The sequence below is a fragment of the Cheilinus undulatus genome, linkage group 11 (genome assembly GCF_018320785.1).
Source record: "Cheilinus undulatus linkage group 11, ASM1832078v1, whole genome shotgun sequence".
Classification (NCBI taxonomy): domain Eukaryota; kingdom Metazoa; phylum Chordata; class Actinopteri; order Labriformes; family Labridae; genus Cheilinus; species Cheilinus undulatus.
The window spans coordinates 49,943,876-49,963,559 of record NC_054875.1 but is presented as its reverse complement, the minus strand read 5'-3'; the positions used below and the strand labels follow the sequence as shown (position 1 = coordinate 49,963,559).

At 37.8% G+C, this 19,684-nt stretch overlaps 1 protein-coding gene across 3 annotated transcripts in view; it reads right to left on the bottom strand.

Annotated features, from left to right (window-relative positions):
• The window catches only part of ccdc120a (coiled-coil domain containing 120a), a 36,320-nt gene extending 18,130 nt beyond the window's left edge, over positions 1-18,190 (bottom strand). For 2 of the 3 annotated variants that reach the window (XM_041798654.1, XM_041798652.1), the window contains exon 1: positions 851-1,080. The gene's annotated coding sequence lies outside the window, so the exon portion shown is untranslated. Of the gene's footprint in view, positions 1-850; positions 1,081-17,885 lie in introns of those variants that run through there. The other variant, XM_041798653.1, reaches the window with a different exon arrangement.
• Between the last annotated feature and the right edge of the window lie 1,494 nt (positions 18,191-19,684).

The following is a 19,684-nucleotide window of genomic DNA, read 5'->3' as shown; positions in this document are numbered from 1 at the left end:
GATTTATATGACTTAAGGCTGGTTTTCAACCTCGCCATCGCGCTGAAACGCTCTTTTAACAGTCTCTCTGTGAGACAGAAGGTGAGCTACCTCGGCTCTGAGCGTTCTTCAGTGAAGACTCTCTGTGTTTATTCTGATGAAGCTCTTAAATTTGATCAGCTGATCTCTTCTGTCCAATAAGGCTAATAGCCGAAGTAAAGGCGTATCATCCTTTCAGAGATTTATAGAGGGTGTTCATGCATTTATATCCTCTAGACTAGACTACTGTGTACCCGGGTCTGCAGCTAGTCCAGGATGCATCTGCTGGCCTCCTAACAGGCACAGAAAGAGAGACGGTCTGACCCCAGCGTTGATCTCTCTGCACCGGCTTCCTGTTCACTACAGGGTTGAATTTAAGACTTTACTGTCAGCTTTTAAAGCTCTTCATGGTTTGGCACCACCTTATTTATGTGATCTGGATCTGCTGGACACAGACTAAAGACCAGGGGAGTCGAGTTTTTATAGAAGCTGCCCCAAAACTGTTCATGTAAGACCAATCCTGGTCCTATGATCCTGTTCCTAGTGAGAGGCAAACATGTAAACATCTGCAGGAGCTTCACTCAGTCCTGCAGTTCTCTCTTGTTCTGAAGGTTTTCATTTCCTTAAGAATCATTTAAAAGAGTTTCTGCTTCATTAAAACACCAAAATCAGCCACACAGAGAGAAACTGCTGACTCCCAAAATAATCTGAACAGCAAACATGTCCATCCTGATGCTCTCACAGGTCACTCACCTGTAGAGCTGAACTATAACCGTCTGACTGAGTTTAAACGCTTTAATTCACTTTAAATGAGTGAAAATGATTTAAATACCTCAGGAACCATCTCTGCAGCCCTCAGACTCCAAACCCACCGGAGGATTCACAGCAGAAAGATCCAGAATAAATCCAGGATAGATCCAGAACTACAGAGGAGTTAATCCATAACCTGGGTCTTAATCTGGATTAAAGGTGTTAATCTGGATTAAAGGTGGTTTCAGTCGGAGCAGTGAAAACGGTAAACGTGTTCCAGAGTTCAGATAAACTCCGTCTGACCTCCTCAGAGCTCACTGAGTGTGTGTGGTTCCTCTGCGTCTGCACCCCCACCGTCACACACACCACTTCCTCTCTGTCACTTCACAATAAAAGCGCAGGAAACTACATTCACCAACTCTGAAGTCTACCAAAATAAAAGTCTGAAATCTCTGAGGGAGTTTTAACTGCAGTTTCAACTCAACATCTATGAAGTTATCAGAGTTGTTAGTGGATTAAAATGATTGCTTACAGGCTTTGTGATCGATTAATCCTGTTAACTCCATTAATCAATAATGTTAGAACTACGGTAAACTGAATTTATCTGGTTTCTGATTGGTCACTATGAACTTCCACAGTTTTAATCTGACTCAGTTCTTTAATGCCTCCTCTGTTCGCTTCACTACGGTGCCCCTGCAGGGACAAAATATCACACTATCAATGGGTAAAACAATAAAAACGCATCAGTGTTGGATCCTATCTGGACTCTTTAAGGACCTGGTTTTTGTATTCAGAAACATAAATCTTTACATTCATCTGGAGGACTTCATCAATGAAGGTTTGGATCAGTTCAGTGTTTTTTAAAGGGGAATAAAGACTCTCATGATGAACCCTCCACCCCCATCATTACCAACACAAAGGACAGCCCTCCGCTCACACTGTTGTCATTTAAACTCAGGTATTCCTCTGCTTTCACATTCAGCAGCTCACAGATCCTCACAGCAGCAGGAAGCAGCAAAGAACTCTGGGAAATAATCCTGCAGGGGCCAGCGACTCTGGGAACATGCTTTGACTCTGTACTAAAGGGGGCGTCAAACTGAGTTTGTGGAACGTTCTGGTTAAAGTCTGCAGTTCTATGTGGGAAAAATCTAGATCAGGATGTTTAGATTTAAACTAGTCTGACTAAACCGTGGCTCCCAGACCGTCTGAGAGTCCTTCATAAACCCTCTGACCCCGCAAACCGACCTGAAGCTGATGGAAAGATTTAGGGCAATAAAAGTGGAAATCATTCTTCTGTAGTATTCTTACAGCCGTTTTTGTAGGGGGACATTTTTGTCCACGAACAGATTATTAGGGAGTAAAGTTTTAAATCTAACACTGCAAAAAAAAAAAGTGCAGATGAACCAGAATGAGTTTGTTGCTAACCTTTGACCTTTTTAGGACTGAGCTTGAAAAACATCCTCCTGCCGTCTGACATTCAGTTTTTAGAAAATAACTATTTTTTTGTGATTTTCCACAAAGACAGCAGGGACTTCTTCTAGACAAACTGGCATTTTAAGGGTTAAATCCCCCAAATATTCAAATATTTGGTCGTTTTGGAGACGACTGACGCTGATGAAAAGAAGTGTTCAGAAAAATGAAGGAATGCCATCATTCTTCACCACATTTAAATACTGAAATATAAGCTTTAAACATCCATGCAGCCGTGTTAGAGAGGAACACGTGTGACGGCGATTTCTCCGTGACTCCAAAACTGCAGCACTGATCTAAGCCTGCTCATTGGTTTAACTGTCACTGATCTAAGCCTGCTCATTGGTTAAACTGTCACTGATCTAAGCCTGCTCATTGGTTTAACTGTCACTGATCTAAGCCTGCTCATTGGTTTAACTGTCACTGATCTAAGCCTGCTCATTGGTTTAACTGTCACTGATCTAAGCCTGCTCATTGGTTTAACTGTCACTGATCTAAGCCTGCTCATTGGCTAAACTATCACTGATCTAAGCCTGCTCATTGGCTAAACTATCACTGATCTAAGCCTGCTCATTGGTTAAACTGTCACTGATCTAAGCCTGCTCATTGGTTAAACTGTCACTGATCTAAGCCTGCTCATTGGCTAAACTATCACTGATCTAAGCCTGCTCATTGGTTAAACTGTCACTGATCTAAGCCTGCTCATTGGCTAAACTATCACTGATCTAAGCCTGCTCATTGGTTTAACTGTCACTGATCTAAGCCTGCTCATTGGCTAAACTGTCACTGATCTAAGCCTGCTCATTGGTTTAACTGTCACTGATCTAAGCCTGCTCATTGGTTTAACTGTCACTGATCTAAGCCTGCTCATTGGCTAAACTATCACTGATCTAAGCCTGCTCATTGGCTAAACTATCACTGATCTAAGCCTGCTCATTGGCTAAACTATCACTGATCTAAGCCTGCTCATTGGTTAAACTGTCACTGATCTAAGCCTGCTCATTGGCTAAACTATCACTGATCTAAGCCTGCTCATTGGTTAAACTGTCACTGATCTAAGCCTGCTCATTGGTTAAACTGTCACTGATCTAAGCCTGCTCATTGGCTAAACTATCACTGATCTAAGCCTGCTCATTGGTTTAACTGTCACTGATCTAAGCCTGCTCATTGGCTAAACTGTCACTGATCTAAGCCTGCTCATTGGCTAAACTCTGATGCTGACATGATTTAAGAGAAAAGGCCAATAAGAGAAATTAAACCAACAACTGTAGAGCTAATGATCTAGCATATTCCTGGTAGTTCTTGGTTTGATTTAAAGTATTCTGAAAGCAGCCATGATGATGATGCCCGCAGGCATTTTACTCCTGAAATCCTTGTTTTGTGTTCACTGCTGTTACATAAGGAGATTTTTCAAATAAAGCTTGGGATGATCTTGAGAGACATGATTCTGTCTGCTGAGGCTGATGAAGACTCTCATGGTTCCTGAGCTCATGTGTGGAGGTTTACAGTAGAGCGTGCCTGTTTGAAGGTTTAGAAATGTGGTGACCGTATGTGAGCGAGCTGCAGTGAGACTGAGCTCAGGAGGAGGTTCTCATGGAGATAGTTACAGCCCTGCACAGTCCGATGGTTACCGATGCTCTGATGTTTACGGCCATGTGTAATTCATGGGGACATGCAGCGTTTTTGGGGTTAAACGGGGAACTCAGTAAGTCAGCAGTGACCAACCAGAGCGACCGCTGAGAGTCCCTTTAATTTAGGATGTGAAAGAGATAAATATTCAAGCACAGAATGTGAGAGCTGTGAAGTTTCCTCCATGTTTTCACCAGTTGGCTACAGTTAGCTGCTAGCAAATGTGTTGACAAGTTCAACAAAGAGGTCAACAGCAACAAGCTACACTGAATATGGAGCTAGTGTTGTCACAAAACGCTCTGCAAATACTTCAACGGATCTGTTCATGAATCTACAAATGTGCTGAGAGATTTGAAAATGCACACAAACATCCACAAATGCACACACAGGTTTTGCCTGATAATGTACATTTTTTAGTGATGAAGATGATTTCTAGTTAAAAACGGCATAACAAGATAAGAATAGGTTCTTCATTCTCCTTTTCTGACTGATTCTTTTTGTTCAATGGGGAAATTTTATATTGTTATTCTTTTCTACTGTTATTTTAACTTCTCAAAATAAAAATAAACCCAAATTCAGATCTGCAAATATATTAAAAGATCCACAGATGCATGCTAAGAAATAAAGATTATTGTATTTCACAGTTACTGTTCATATTTTTATTGAAAGAGTGAAGAAAATAATGACTTCTTTTCTCCAGAAGTGTTTCCCAGCGGTGGTTAGTTTGTTGTTATGTTAAGGAAAAAGAGCATGTAGCTGAATGTTACACTGAAAAATGGTGCCAAACACAGAGGCTTCTGGGTAAAAAATGAGACAGTAGTCAGTCATTTTGTACATGCACTCCTGCATATTTCTAACTGTATCACAGTGTTAAACAGTGTCTTTGACTGGATAAGTTCTTTGAGATGGTTTATTAACTTAAATTTTAGTCACAGTTTCAGACTGGTGCAGCAGCGAATCAGTCATTTAAATCATGAATCAGAAAACATCATCAGGGGCGCGCTGGTAGTCGAGTGGTTAAGGCGCGCACCATATACGCAGGCGACCCAGGTTCAAATCTGGCCCGTGGCACTGTTTCCTGCATGTCTCTCCCTGCTCTCTTCCCCCTCAGACTCTATCCACTGTCCTCTCTCTAATAAAGGCATGAAAAAGCCCAAAAATAAATCATAAAAAAAAAAAAGAAAACATCATCAGATAAATCTGATTTCATTTAATTCAACAGGAAGGATTCATGCAACACTGATGACATGAACTTCAAATATTTGTTTGAAAATGCACAATAATTCAATTTAAACATGCTTAAAACATGATTGTGATTATCTATCAAAATGTAAATAATATCAGGATTTTAAAAATGATCATTTGAAAGCCCTAAATATAATATAATATAATATAATATAATATAATATAATATAATATTATAAAATAGAATAGAATAGAATATAAAATAATATAATATAATATAATATAATATACAATTATAGAATATAATAGAATAGAATATAAAATAATATAATATAATATAATATAATATAATATAATATAATATTATATAATATAATATAATATAATATAATATTATAAAATCTAATAGAATAGAATATAAAATAATATAATATAATATAATATAATATACAATTATAGAATATAATAGAATAGAATATAAAATAATATAATATAATATAATATAATATAATATTATAAAATAGAATAGAATAGAATATAAAATAATATAATATAATATAATATAATATAATATATAATATAATATTATAAAATCTAATAGAATAGAATATAAAATAATATAATATAATATAATATAATATACAATTATATAATATAATATAAAATAATATAATATAATATAATATAATATAATATAATATAATATTATATAATATAATATAATATAATATAATATAATATTATAAAATCTAATAGAATAGAATATAAAATAATATAATATAATATAATATAATATACAATTATAGAATATAATAGAATAGAATATAAAATAATATAATATAATATAATATAATATAATATTATAAAATAGAATAGAATAGAATATAAAATAATATAATATAATATAATATAATATAATATAATATTATAAAATCTAATAGAATAGAATATAAAATAATATAATATAATATAATATAATATACAATTATAGAATATAATAGAATAGAATATAAAATAATATAATATAATATAATATAATATAAGATAAGATAAGATAAGATAAGATAAGATAAAATAATAAAGTACATTTAATTGTTTTGATTTCATACTAATAAATTGAAGCTCATTCATTGTCAGACACCTGATCATTTTAAATATTGATCCTTTCTCATCAATAATCGTCTGATCATCACCTTCACACTGATCTATGTCAGCCCCTCCTCCTGCTCTCTGATTGGCTGCCTGCTGCTCTTTCGGCGTGCTGTTTGTTGATAAGCACAGCCAAAATAATCATCCTAATGATGAAAGTAAAAACGGGAGGGGGTGAAGGATGAGAGGAAACAGATTTAAATCTGTGAGAGGTCAGCATGAGGTCATGATGAATATTTAATCCTACACACACACATCAACACACACTCTCTGTGATATGATGAACTTCCTGTCTGACATTTGAACTCTATTTTATTATAAAAGCGTGTTTATTTACCGCTTATTCCACACGTTATCGTTCACTGATTAAAGTTTCTGCTCATTAATAATGTTGGTTTTTTATTTTTATTTTAATAAAAACATTCAAATCATGTGTGTTCCTATCTCATAGTCTAATTCTCGGTTAGTTTGGTGTTTATGTTGTAAAGATGATCCTCTCTTTTTACCACCGTGATCAGCGGCGTCCTCCTTACAGAGCATTCAGGACTCTTACTGAGAGGATCACGTCTGCACTCTGGCTTTTCCTGCCTGCAGAAAGAAGTGCACTAACTGCTGAGCAGTCATCGCCAGAGGCATATACACTCACCAGCCACTTTATTAGGTACACCTGTTCAGTTGCTTGTTAACAAAAATAGCTAATCAACCAATCACATGGTAGCGGCTCGATGCATTAAAGCACAGGTGTCAAACTCAAGGCCTGGGGGCCAAATCCGGCCCATGGAACAGTTAAATCCGGCCTCCAAGATGATCTCATATTTCTGTTTTACTGGCCCATCAGTACGAGGTCTGCAGATTTCCTCAAGTATAAAAATGTAAACGTATCCTTGATGAAGTCATAAAATCTAAAAAAAAATTAGTAAAAATATTTAGATAAGAAGTCAGGAATGTGGGAAAATAAATTAATTTGTGTTTTAATTTCACATTTTCAACTTAGCATCTCACAGTTAGGACTCAAACTTAGAATTCTGACTTTTAATTTCATACTTTGAGCATTTCAACTCATAATTTTGACTTCTCATATAATATTTTGAGCTTCAAGATTTTTAAGTGATATTTTGACATTTTTAACCAATTATTTTGAATTTTAGCTCAAATTTTCAACTCCAAACTTTGACTTCATAATCCCATAGTTTGACCTTTTAGACTTAATATTTAAAATTTTGAATCATATTTTGACTTTAATTTCATGATTACAAATTTTATATAATATTTTGACCTTTAAAACTCACGATTTTTACGTCTTTCTCATATATTTGCCATTGAAAAATATTATTTTCAATTTCATGTTTTGAACTTTTTGACTTAATAAATTTACTTTTCTCAGATTGTGTGCTTTTAAACTTATCTTTTTAAGTTTTTAAGTGTCAAAATCGTTTATCATCAGTGCTTTTTTTTTTCAATCTTATTACCAGTGAAGCAAGGTTGACAGTCTATGGTTGAAAAGGTGACCCTGTTAGGTCCTCAGGTTAGACCTGAATCCAGAATCCGGCCCCTGCTGTGACTGAGTTTGACACCCTTGCATTAAGGCATGCACACATGATCAAGACTAGTTAGAGGAAGGGGGGCTTAAGTGACTTTAATGTGCCATGGTTGTTAGTTTGTATATTTCAAAAACTGCTGATCTACTGTGGTTTTCACTCACAACCATCTCTAGGGTTTACAGAGAACTAGAACACCTTGTTGAAACTGGCACCAAGAATTATGAATGAATGAATGAATGAAACCTCTACTGCCTGTAAGGGAGTTTGTCAAGAGCATAAAAACATGAAGAACTAGAAAAGCATTCAGAGAGCGCAGACCACCACCATTAGCCCTATCTCCCAATACCGAAGAATCTTTTCAAAAATTCCTGGATCCGTCCCGATGTGTCCCCCATCACGGCATTCGCCGGTTACTCCCGGTGGGGTGGAAGCACAGTGAGGTAAAGCATTGGGTTCACTACCAACCAACAGATGCACTGACAGTCTTACCCATGGTCTCACTGGACGAATGGAAGTCATGTCAGAGGGTGAATATTCCTCTATTCCTCCCAGCATTGTGAGTATTCTCGCTACAATTCACTGCCTTTCTCTCTGTTACGCTCCGACTTGTCTCCTCGACAGGGCGTGCGTCTTTCAGACTCTATAAACTCCAGAACTTTAAATAGAAACACATCCAAAAATGCTGCTGGGATTGAAGGTACTCATGTCCGCCATCTCCTGGTGTAAAGTGGTAACAGCGCAGACCTCCGCCATTAGCCCTATCTCCCAATAGTACAGAATCCTTTAAAAAATTCCTGGATCCAGACAGTGATCTAGATCACTCCCAAAATCTAATCAGTTCTTCCTTATGCCATTTCTGACATTTCCTGAAAATTTCATCAAAATCTGTCCACGACTTTCTGAGTTATGTTGCTAACAAATGAACAAACGAACAAACCCACCTGATCACATGACCTCCTTGGCGGAGGTAATAAAAGACATCAACATCCAGGGGAAAAACATAAAACAAACTAAAACAGAAATAGAATTACTCACTAAAACATCCAAAAATGTCACTAAAATAAAATTATTATTAAGACATCGTGTGAAACGTGTAAAGAATGCTGATAAAGCGTGAAGTTCACGTGTGGTCAGAGCTTGTCGAGCAGCTGAATACTCCCTGGTATAAAAGATGTGATGCAGTCTGTATCTGCATCCTGAGGTTAGCTCAACAACAAAGGCAGTTCTGAAGTCCTAAGAGGGTCAACCCAGTACTAGCAAGGTGTACGTAATAAAGTGGCCAGTGAGTGCATGATGCAAAACTCTTCCACCAGGTCTAGACGTCCTGCTGCAGTCTTTTTGGCTGAACCTGCAGACATGAGTGGGCCGGAGCAGGTTTAGAGCGTCCCACAGTTTTACAGCAGAACCGCATCAGAGACGCCGCTCTGGCTGCAAACACCACCAAACCGTCAGACGGAGGGTGTGCAGCGTGCAGCCAGAACTTCAGATTGGTCTGTTTTCAGCGTTTAACAATCATCAGCAGCTGTCATCAGTGAAGTTAGATTTTTTTTTTTAGCTGGTGGGCCAATGACTCTACGTGGGACGATGTGCCAACGCTGATGTTGGATCGATGCATTGGTGCATTAGAAAAAACACAGAAATATCTCATGTATCACCGTTCAGCTGGCCCAGCCCTTTCTTTCCTCTTATCATCTCTATCTTCTTACATTTCTGGTCATCTGGTCTGAGTTTAAGCTGCTGGGTTCTTTTCCTCAACCTCTGATCGTGTCGAGGTTTTTATGTCGATCAGGGGTGTTTGTGTGGATTATTTCTTTGTTGTCTTTTTTTTATTTGATGCTTTATTTTGTTAATGTTTCTGCATGTTTGTCAGACCCCTATGTAAATCCTTGTTTTCTAAGTGCTTTACATCTAAAATATTATCTTTATTATTATTTTTAATAACCTGCTCCTCAATATGACAAGCTGCAGTCTGAACACACAGTCACACACACACATACGCCCCGGGGTTGAAAGGTTATTGGCTGCCTCTCTAGAGCTCTCAGCCAATCAGATGACAGGATGCAGAGTTGGGATTTTCTACATTGTTGCCATGCGGAGAATCAGCAGCCTGACCTACATTCATCCTCTCACAGTCTCACCGCTCAGGCATGGCGTGCTGCTCAGTGACATCACAGCTGAGTGGGCGGGGTCACAGCTGGGAACTCTCCACCTAGGTGAAAAACCTGTCGACCACTTTATGAATGAAACTACCAGTCCCAGAGTGCACTGCAGAGGAACGGTCCAATCAGAGAGCAGCAGGCTTTGTTGCCGAGCAGCTGAAGGAGTCGAGGTTTCTCTGTGAGAGAGAGGAATGTTTTTAATTCTGAGTGTGATGTCACTGTGATGTCACAGTGACATCACTGCTCAGGACTGAGGCGTCTCCATGGTGATGGCTGCTGAGGCTCATGGGTAATGTAGTGAGACTGAAATATAGGAGTGATTTTAAAAAAAAAGAAACAGAGATCACACAGGAGGACTGGACAGTAGCCCCTGCAGGAAAGTCCCATGATGCACTGCTGCATGCTCCACAGTGTTTACACAGGTGTGTGTGGAGTTTGTATGTGGTTGATTATCAGATTCATCATATAACAAAAGTCAGAGTCCTCCACTCTGTTGCTCTGTCTATGACCTGTAGGGTACGGTGGCCCAGAGGGGAAAAACACTTAATGAAGGAGACAAAAGTTAAACACAGAAACTGTATTTTAAAAAAATCAATGTCATCATACATTTTCACAGTTTTACGAAACATTTTTTGCATTTCTTAAAATATTTTTGCTTCTTGTGATGTTTTTTTGAGAGGTTCAATAACTTTTTTCTTTTATCTGTTTTTTAGAAATGTTTGTAAATATTAAAATATTTGTCGATTAATGACTGTTTCGACCTGACACACCAGACAGACTGTTTCATATCTTCACTGCATTAATATAATTTATTTCACATTCATCCAGAAGCTTCCATAGAGAGTGTTTGGGAAGGGCAGGACTTTACAAAAAATTCTTTTAGGTGATTGGACGAAGATTCTGTCAGTCACGTTCATTATGGGCCAATCAGAGCATCAAAATAAAATGAGGTAGTAGACGTAGAGCTCAGTATCCTGAGCTGGACAGACAGGAGCTTCTGCAGGTTATTAACAGTGGAGATTGTTGGTGAATAAAACTCTGCTTTATCTTAATCTGCTTTACAAGGTTAACTTTGTTTAGATTTTCAAAAAAAATTTTCTCCATTTTATTAAATTATTTGGATTTTTTATTAATTTCTTTGCGGTCTGTTATCTTTATTATCATTAATTATTATTATAATCAATATTAATAATAATGATAATAATAATAATAATAATAATAATAATAACTATTATTATTATTATTATTATCATTATAATTAATATTACTTATTATTATTATTATTTTCATTATTATCAGTAATATTAATATTATTATCAATAATAATAATTTTTATATTATTATATTATTATTATATGATTATTTATTATAACCATTATTATATTATTATTATTAATAATTATTATTATATTACCATTTTTATTATTATTTTATTATAATTGTTATTATTATTTTTATTATTATTATTATGAATAATAGTAATTATAATAACAATACTTATTTATTATTATTATACTTATTATTAATATTATTATCATCATCATTATTATGATTATTATTATTATTATTATTATATCATTATTATTATCATATTTAGTATTATATATTATTTTTTATTATTATTGTTATTATTATTCTTTTGATTTCAAAATGTTTAAAAAATACTTTTTGCCTTTACTTTTTTTGTATTTTTTTTATGTAATCTTTTTCTGTTTTATTAAATGTTTAGTCTTTTAAGAAATTTTGTTGCAGTTGCCCTTCAGGGCCACCGTAGCGTCAAGTTATTCGCATGCCTACAGCTGCTTTCACACATGGAAAAAAAAAACTCCCGAAAATGTTCAGAAATGTTCAGATCTGTGATACAGTTGGACCCTTTTTAATTTTCTGTGTGAAGTTTTTCATTGCTCAGCAGGAAATATTCAGGGATTCACCGCTGAAGGAGCAGGAGGGGGGCTGAGGTTCATATCCTGAGATTAGCACTGAAACAAAGACTAGAGTGGAGCTAAATGATCATACATGTACTAAAACAGCTCCTTTAGGTTTTCTGCTGCTCATTTGTTGATTCTGGGATGGTGAATAAGTGGGATGGTAAACACATACCCCCACCCCCCCATCAGCTGGACACCAGGACTTGGACTGACCAGGATGGTTACAGTCCCTGTTCCTGCATCGACTAGAGAAAAAGAGGCTGCTGCGTTGAAGGAGCGCCATCAGAGCGGTTGGGGGTTTTGGCACCTCTCAGGAAGTGAACCGGCATCTCTCCAGCTACCAGACCAGTCTCCAGACTTAGTCCAACCAGCAACTCTCTGGTTCCCAACTCGAGTCCTCACATATGTCACATGACTGAAAAACAAACGCTGTAAAGAAGACAGATGTTACTTCACTACTAAAGCTCTGTCAGCAGGACGTCTGCAGGTCTGTCCTTCTCTTCAGAGGAGGAGGAGACTCGTCAAACAGCCTACTGTTACCACGACGATTTCAGACGCTGTCTGACAGTTCACACAGGTGCTGCAGCACAGGAGAAAGTCCTGAACATGAGGAATCTCCTCATGGCTCTGCTCTAACTCAGTACATTTACATGCTGTTTGAAGAGTCTGGCTCTTGGACTTCTAAAACCCACATAAACACGTCAGACTGACTGAAATCCCACTAAATCAGATCTCTCTGAGTCAGACTAACGTAGATAAAGCAGTTGGTGTATGCACTCCTCAGTCAGACCCAGACTGGACCAGGCCCCCTGCACAGGCTTCAGTCTCCATGCTGGGCTCTGACAGAAGCTCAGCAGCAGAAAGGCCGATCACAGAAGAAGTCTCTGCCTTCAGACTGACCACAGGCTAGAGGGATGAGAGCATCACATTTATACAGAGAGACCCGGCTCAGGATAGACCACAACTGGGACCATGTCGGACCGTTCTCATACATATTTATCTATGCATCTCTAGTGCTCTGCTCCACACATAAATACACCTACGTACGCCATCCTGGTGCAATAACACAAGCGTAAACATGACTGTAAAAGGGCTGTGTGCAGTTACACCAGCCTTTAAACACACAGGCCTACAGCTAAGAGGCTAGCTGAGCCTCTTTAACAGCTTTTCGCTCTCGTTTTGTCATAAACAAGCTTTCTATTCAAACACTGGTTCTATTTTTGTTAGTCTCAGTCTAGTTTTAGTCATCACAGATCTATGTTTGTTAGTCTCAGTCTAGTTTTAGTCATCACAGATCTATTTTTGTTAGTCTCAGTCTAGTTTTAGTCATCACAGATCTATTTTTGTTAGTCTTAGTCTAGTTTTAGTCATCACAGATCTATTTTTGTTAGTCTCAGTCTAGTTTTAGTCATCACAGATCTATTTTTGTTAGTCTCAGTCTAGTTTTAGTCATCACAGATCTATTTTTGTTAGTCTCAGTCTAGTTTTAGTCATCACAGATCTATTTTTGTTAGTCTCAGTCTAGTTTTAGTCATCACAGATCTATTTTTGTTAGTCTTAGTCTAGTTTTAGTCATCACAGATCTATTTTTGTTAGTCTCAGTCTAGTTTTAGTCATCACAGATCTATTTTTTTGGTTTTAGTCTAGTTTTAGTCATCACAGATCTATTTTTGTTAGTCTCAGTCTAGTTTTAGTCATCACAGATCTATTTTTGTTAGTCTCAGTCTAGTTTTAGTCATCACAGATCTATTTTTGTTAGTCTCAGTCTAGTTTAATCATCACAGATCTATTTTTGTTAGTCTCAGTCTAGTTTTAGTCATCACAGATCTATTTTTGTTAGTCTCAGTCTAGTTTTAGTCATCACAGATCTATTTTTGTTAGTCTCAGTCTAGTTTTAGTCATCACAGATCTATTTTTGTTAGTCTCAGTCTAGTTTAATCATCACAGATCTATTTCTTTGGTTTTAGTCTAGTTTTAGTCATCACAGATCTATTTCTTTGGTTTTAGTCTAGTTTTAGTCATCACAGATCTATTTTTGTTAGTCTCAGTCTAGTTTTAGTCATCACAGATCTGTTTTTGTTAGACTAAGTCTAGTTTTGGTCATGGAAAAAGGCTGTCGCTGAACATTTTTAGTCAGAGTTTTAGTCAATGAAATCAACACTGCTGAGTGTACTAATCTAAATCTCAAAGGAGACGGATTTCTCATCACCACGAGTGAGACTGGATGGATAAACACATGAGAGAGAGAGAGAGAGAGAGAGAGAGAGAGAGATCAGGGTTTTTTGTTCAAACCAGACCACGTAGTGAACGTGAGCGCTCTCTGACTCTACTTTAAAGCTGCAGATTTCTCCAGGAACACTCACATATGTTTGTGTTTATCCTGAATCACATCAATAAAGGCTGACGGTGGATTTCTGCAAAACTGATCAAACTTTCAGTCATTCCTGATTTCAATATCTGTTATTTCAGTCCGTCATTTCATGTTTGCAGTTTCTCAACCATTTTTTATGGTAGTATAGCACAGTTTGGCATCAGGCTCTGACTTCATCGCTCCTCACCGATATCTTACACGCAGAGTTGAGGAGAGATGAGAGAACATCTTAAAACCCCCATCAGAGCCAACAGGTGGATGCTGGGGTGGAGGTGGGTTTAGGTGAGAGCCCAGTGCTGAACCAGGGCAGAGCAGAGGAAGAGACCGGGAATCTGAAACTGAGTTAGGAGGATGGAAGTCATGTGATCTGATTTGATGGATGACAGGTGTGAATCACTGAGCTCCAAATTACTGCCTGAACTCACTAAATTCATCACATTTTTAGTGTTGATTTCATATTTGAAGGGATTTAAAGAGAAAAGATAATCCAGATAACACCAGCTTTAATTCTGATGACTAAAAATGTTTGTGGACTTCCTTTATTCACAAAAACCAGACTGAGTAAAAAAATATAAAAACTGATTAAACGTAAGAATATCTTTTATCAGAGAGATTAAAAATGTCAGAGCTGGACTGTGGCACAGTTTAAATCTGTGAACTGGAAATAAAGTACTGATAGTCTTTTAGTATGACTGTTTTACATTTAAATTCATTTTTCAGTTTGACTGATTAAATTATTTATTGACCTAAATGTGCAGACTTTTATTGACTAACTGGACTTTTAAGAGTAAAAATGTTCCAATAAATTTATCAGATTTTTTTAGTGCCGTAACTCTGAGATTCAGACCAAAATCCAGAGAAGAAGAAACGGAAGGACCACAGGTCTTCAGGTCTGATCAGAGGACGCAGCAGAGATTGAGGCTGTGACATCGGGGATAGGAACTTTAATTTATGATAAATATCAGCAAAACAATCAATAAAATGAAAATGACTACAATTAAAAATAATAATTTCAATACTAACTTAAATGTGACTAAAACTGAAAAAGTAATTTTCCTCTAAAATTAAACTAGCTGCTAAAACCGACGCTGGATAACACCGTATAATTCTCCTCTTTTTTCTGAACTTAATCCTCTTCAGGGGACCGGATCAGGAGCTTTAGAGGGCCTGATGTGGCCCACGAGCCGCCAGTTAATCAACACTGACCTGGAGGTGGTTTTATTTCTAAAAATGTTCAAGAATATGCGTTATGAAAAAACGACATGCAAATCTAAAAGCTGAGTGACCAAATACTAGTGCTTTATATATTTTCATGTGTGTAGGACGTGGTAAAACGAACACGACTCTGTGCTGCTCTCTGTCATTCTATAAATGAAGCTGCAAACACATCAGTTACTCTGTTAGTGTGTTTTTGTGTTACAGTTCCACAGCTGTGTTTTCTCTCTCTGGTAGTCTGAGCTGTTCTGTCCCCTAAAGCAGTGGTTCTAAACCTTGGGGTCGGGACCCCATTGGGGGTCGCGAGACACTGAGAGGGGTCTCCAGATGCCTTAAAAAAAACTACTTTTTTTAAAAAATTACACTGTTTCCTGGTTACACCAATTTTACCAAACTTTAACCCTGTTTCTTCACTTTTTAACACCAATATTGCCAATTTAAACAATTTTTTACCACTTAAAACCCATTTTTTTATCCATTTTGAACCCTTTCCATTACTTTTTTTCTGCCTGTTTTTACTACTTTTGAAACCAATTTTTTTTGGCACTTTCTGACTATTTCTGCCTCTGCTGACCCATTCCTCTTATTATTAATGCTTTTAGCTAAAGGGGGAGGGTCCCTGTATTGGTCTTTGTCCTGGGCCTCCAAATGGCTAAAGCCAGCCCTGCCTCTCACCCGCAGCTCCCCCTCACAGATCCTTCTGCCAGTTTGTTGCTTTCATTTTTCTGTTTCTACTCTTTGACAGTATTTATCATTACCACATTTAAGATCAAATAAAACACCCACGTTTGGACAAGTGTTACTCAATTTTACATTATTTCAAAATGTGATTCGTGTGTGTTTGGCTCGAGGACAATGATGTGCATCACAAAAGTCATCATCAAATACAAGTATGGGAGAGCATCGGCAGGAAGTGACTGAAGAAATGTGTTAAAACGAGGGCATTAGAAGCTTCAGTTTGAACACAAGACAGCACACCTCTATGAATGAACTTAATGAAGAGACACACCGTCAGCGGACTTCCTCTGCTCTATTTTATGCACGTTCCTCCGTCCAGTATGCATCCAACGGTAATAATACACAAGTGTTCACTTGAATTTGGAAGTTAACGTCTGTCTTCTTTGTGGCGACTTATATTTATAGAGGATTTCGGGAGGATTTTTAAAAAGTGAGCCTTTAAAGAGCTGCAGCTGGTCACTAGAGAGCCACATGTGGCTCGAGAGCTGCGGGTTGAGTATCACTGCGTTGGTTGAATACTTTGAATGGGGGCACATTTTACTCAAAACACTCACTGAAAAGCTCAAGTATTTTGAAGTCATCAGACTGAAGTCCGAGTCAAGTCACGAGTCATTGCTGTCAAAGTCCAAGTCGAGTTGCAAGTCTTTGATGATATTGTCAAGTCAAGTCCAAAGTCATCATAATTGTGACTTGAGTCTGACTCGAGTCCACACCTCTGAATAATATTAAAAACAATAGTAATAATATAAATAATAGTAATAGTAATAGTAATAATAATAATAACAATAATAATAACAATAATGACAAGAATAACAATAATAATATAAATAATATAAATAATAGTAATAGTAATAATAATAATAGTAACAATAACAATAATAATAATAATAATAATAATAATAGTAATTATAATAGTAATAAGGTTAAAAACAATAATAATAAAAGTAATAATAAAAAATAATAACAATTACAATAATAATAGTAATAATCATAATAAAAATAATTCTTATAGTAATAATAATAATAATAATAAATAACAAATAATATAATAACAATTATTATAATTATAATAATAAATAATATTATAATAATACTAATAGTAGTAGTAGTAATAATAATAATAATTATTATTATTATAAATATAATAATAATAATAGTAGTAGTAATAATAATAATTATAACAGTAATTAAAATAATAATAATAATAATAATAATAATAATAATAATAATAGAGACTTTGATCATTGATGAGTTTCTGTATTGATCATCAAAGATCGTCTATCTGCTGATGCTTATCTCTGGGATTCCCAGCCCTCTCTCTGCAGAGATCGTCTCTTTCTATGGACCTTTTAAAAACACGCGCACACGGACACGCGCACGCGCAGCTGGCACGTGGCGCAGGGTGGGGACAGTCAGAATGAAAACAACCTTGATCAGTTCTTCCCATCACACTGATCGATCAGCTGATCGCTGTGGAGCTGCAGAGAGCTGCTCCACGTCAACAACACAAACTAACCACACCTCTACCTCTACCTCTACGTCAACCACAAACAAACAAACAAACAAACAAACAAACAGCAGCCCCCTCTTCATTCCCCTCTGTCCTCGCGGATCAATCACTCTCTTTGATCTTTGTTCCCGCCGCTCTGCGGCTGCACGCGACCTCAGTGCCCAACTCAAACCCTAACTCTGATCCGTGGGCGCGTGCTGCTGCTGCTGCTGCTGCTCTTACCTGGACCACCTGCGGGGTTTCCTCGGGACTTCAGGGGCGGGATCGAACCTGCGGGGGTCACGTGGTCCAGAACCCGCTCAGATCAGGTGATTGTCTCCCGCTGCGGCTCGCGCCACACGCCGCTCCGAGTCTCACATCAGGTGTGATCGATGACACCGATTGATTGATTGATGACGCTGATTGTCGCCTCGTGCGGCTCCACCCCTTCTGCTCTGATGATCAGCTGATCAGCGGATCGATCAGCGCGGATCGATGAAGTGATCGGCTCTCCATCCTCCTCCTCCTCATCGATACGGCCGCGTGCCTCCTGCTCTCACACACAGCAGCTCCATCAGCACCAACAGGCGCGCGCACTGCACCGCGGCGGCGCGCACGTTCCTGGACGCACTCAGACGGACGGAGCTGACCAATCAGAGGCGACAGAGCAACAGATCGATCAAATCAGTTTTGACGTGTTCCCTTTGGAATTAAAAAGTTGAAATAAAATCTAAACGATCAAATGTAAATAATTTCAAATGTTTAATTTATTCATAAATATATTTGTATTTTCTTCGTAATTATTGTTTGTATTTAAATTTACCTTCACTTTAAACTTAAATTTGATTAATGTAGGGACAATCATCAGTCTCCATAAGTCTTAAATTTATGTAATAAACGTTGACGTCAAGTCCGAGCTGAAAACTCACATAATTAACATAAACTTATATTTACTTTTGTTTATCCACAGAAAAATAGTCATTTCAGCCCAAAAACCTTTATTAACAACATTCAGTCTGTTTAGGTAGGACTCTATATCATAGACCCTGGTGGTCCTAAAGGGGGTCCTCATTTAGACCCTGGTGGTCCTAAAGGGGGTCCTCATTTAGACCCTGGTGGTCCTAAAGGGGGTCATCATTTAGACCCTAAAAGTCCTATTTAGGGGTCATCATTTTAGACCCCAGTTCTAAAGGGGTCATCAGGAGGGTCATTCTATTTTAGACCCTGGTGGTCCTAAAGGGGGTCATCATTTAGACCCTGGTAGTTCTAAAGGGGGTCATCATTTAGACCCTGGTAGTTCTAAAGGGGGTCATCATTTAGACCCTGGTAGTTCTAAAGGGGGTCATCATTTAGACCCTGGTGGTCCTAAAGGGGGTCATCATTTAGACCCTGGTGGTCCTAAAGGGGGTCCTCATTTAGACCCTGGTAGTTCTAAAGGGGGTCATCATTTAGACCCTGGTAGTTCTAAAGGGGGTCCTCATTTAGACCCTGGTAGTTCTGAAGGGGGTCATCATTTAGACCCTGGTAGTTCTAAAGGGGGTCCTCATTTAGACCCTGGTAGTTCTGAAGGGGGTCATCATTTAGACCCTGGTAGTTCTAAAGGGGGTCCTCATTTAGACCCTGGTAGTTCTAAAGGGGGTCCTCATTTAGACCCTGGTAGTTCTAAAGGGGGTCCTCATTTAGACCCTGGTAGTTCTGAAGGGGGTCATCATTTAGACCCTGGTGGTCCTGAAGGGGGTCATCGTTTAGACCCTGGTAGTTCTAAAGGGGGTCCTCATTTAGACCCTGGTAGTTCTAAAGGGGGTCCTCATTTAGACCCTGGTAGTTCTGAAGGGGGTCATCATTTAGACCCTGGTAGTTCTAAAGGGGGTCATCGTTTAGACCCTGGTAGTTCTGAAGGGGGTCATCATTTAGACCCTGGTAGTTCTAAAGGGGGTCCTCATTTAGACCCTGGTAGTTCTAAAGGGGGTCCTCATTTAGACCCTGGTAGTTCTGAAGGGGGTCATCATTTAGACCCTGGTGGTCCTAAAGGGGGTCATCGT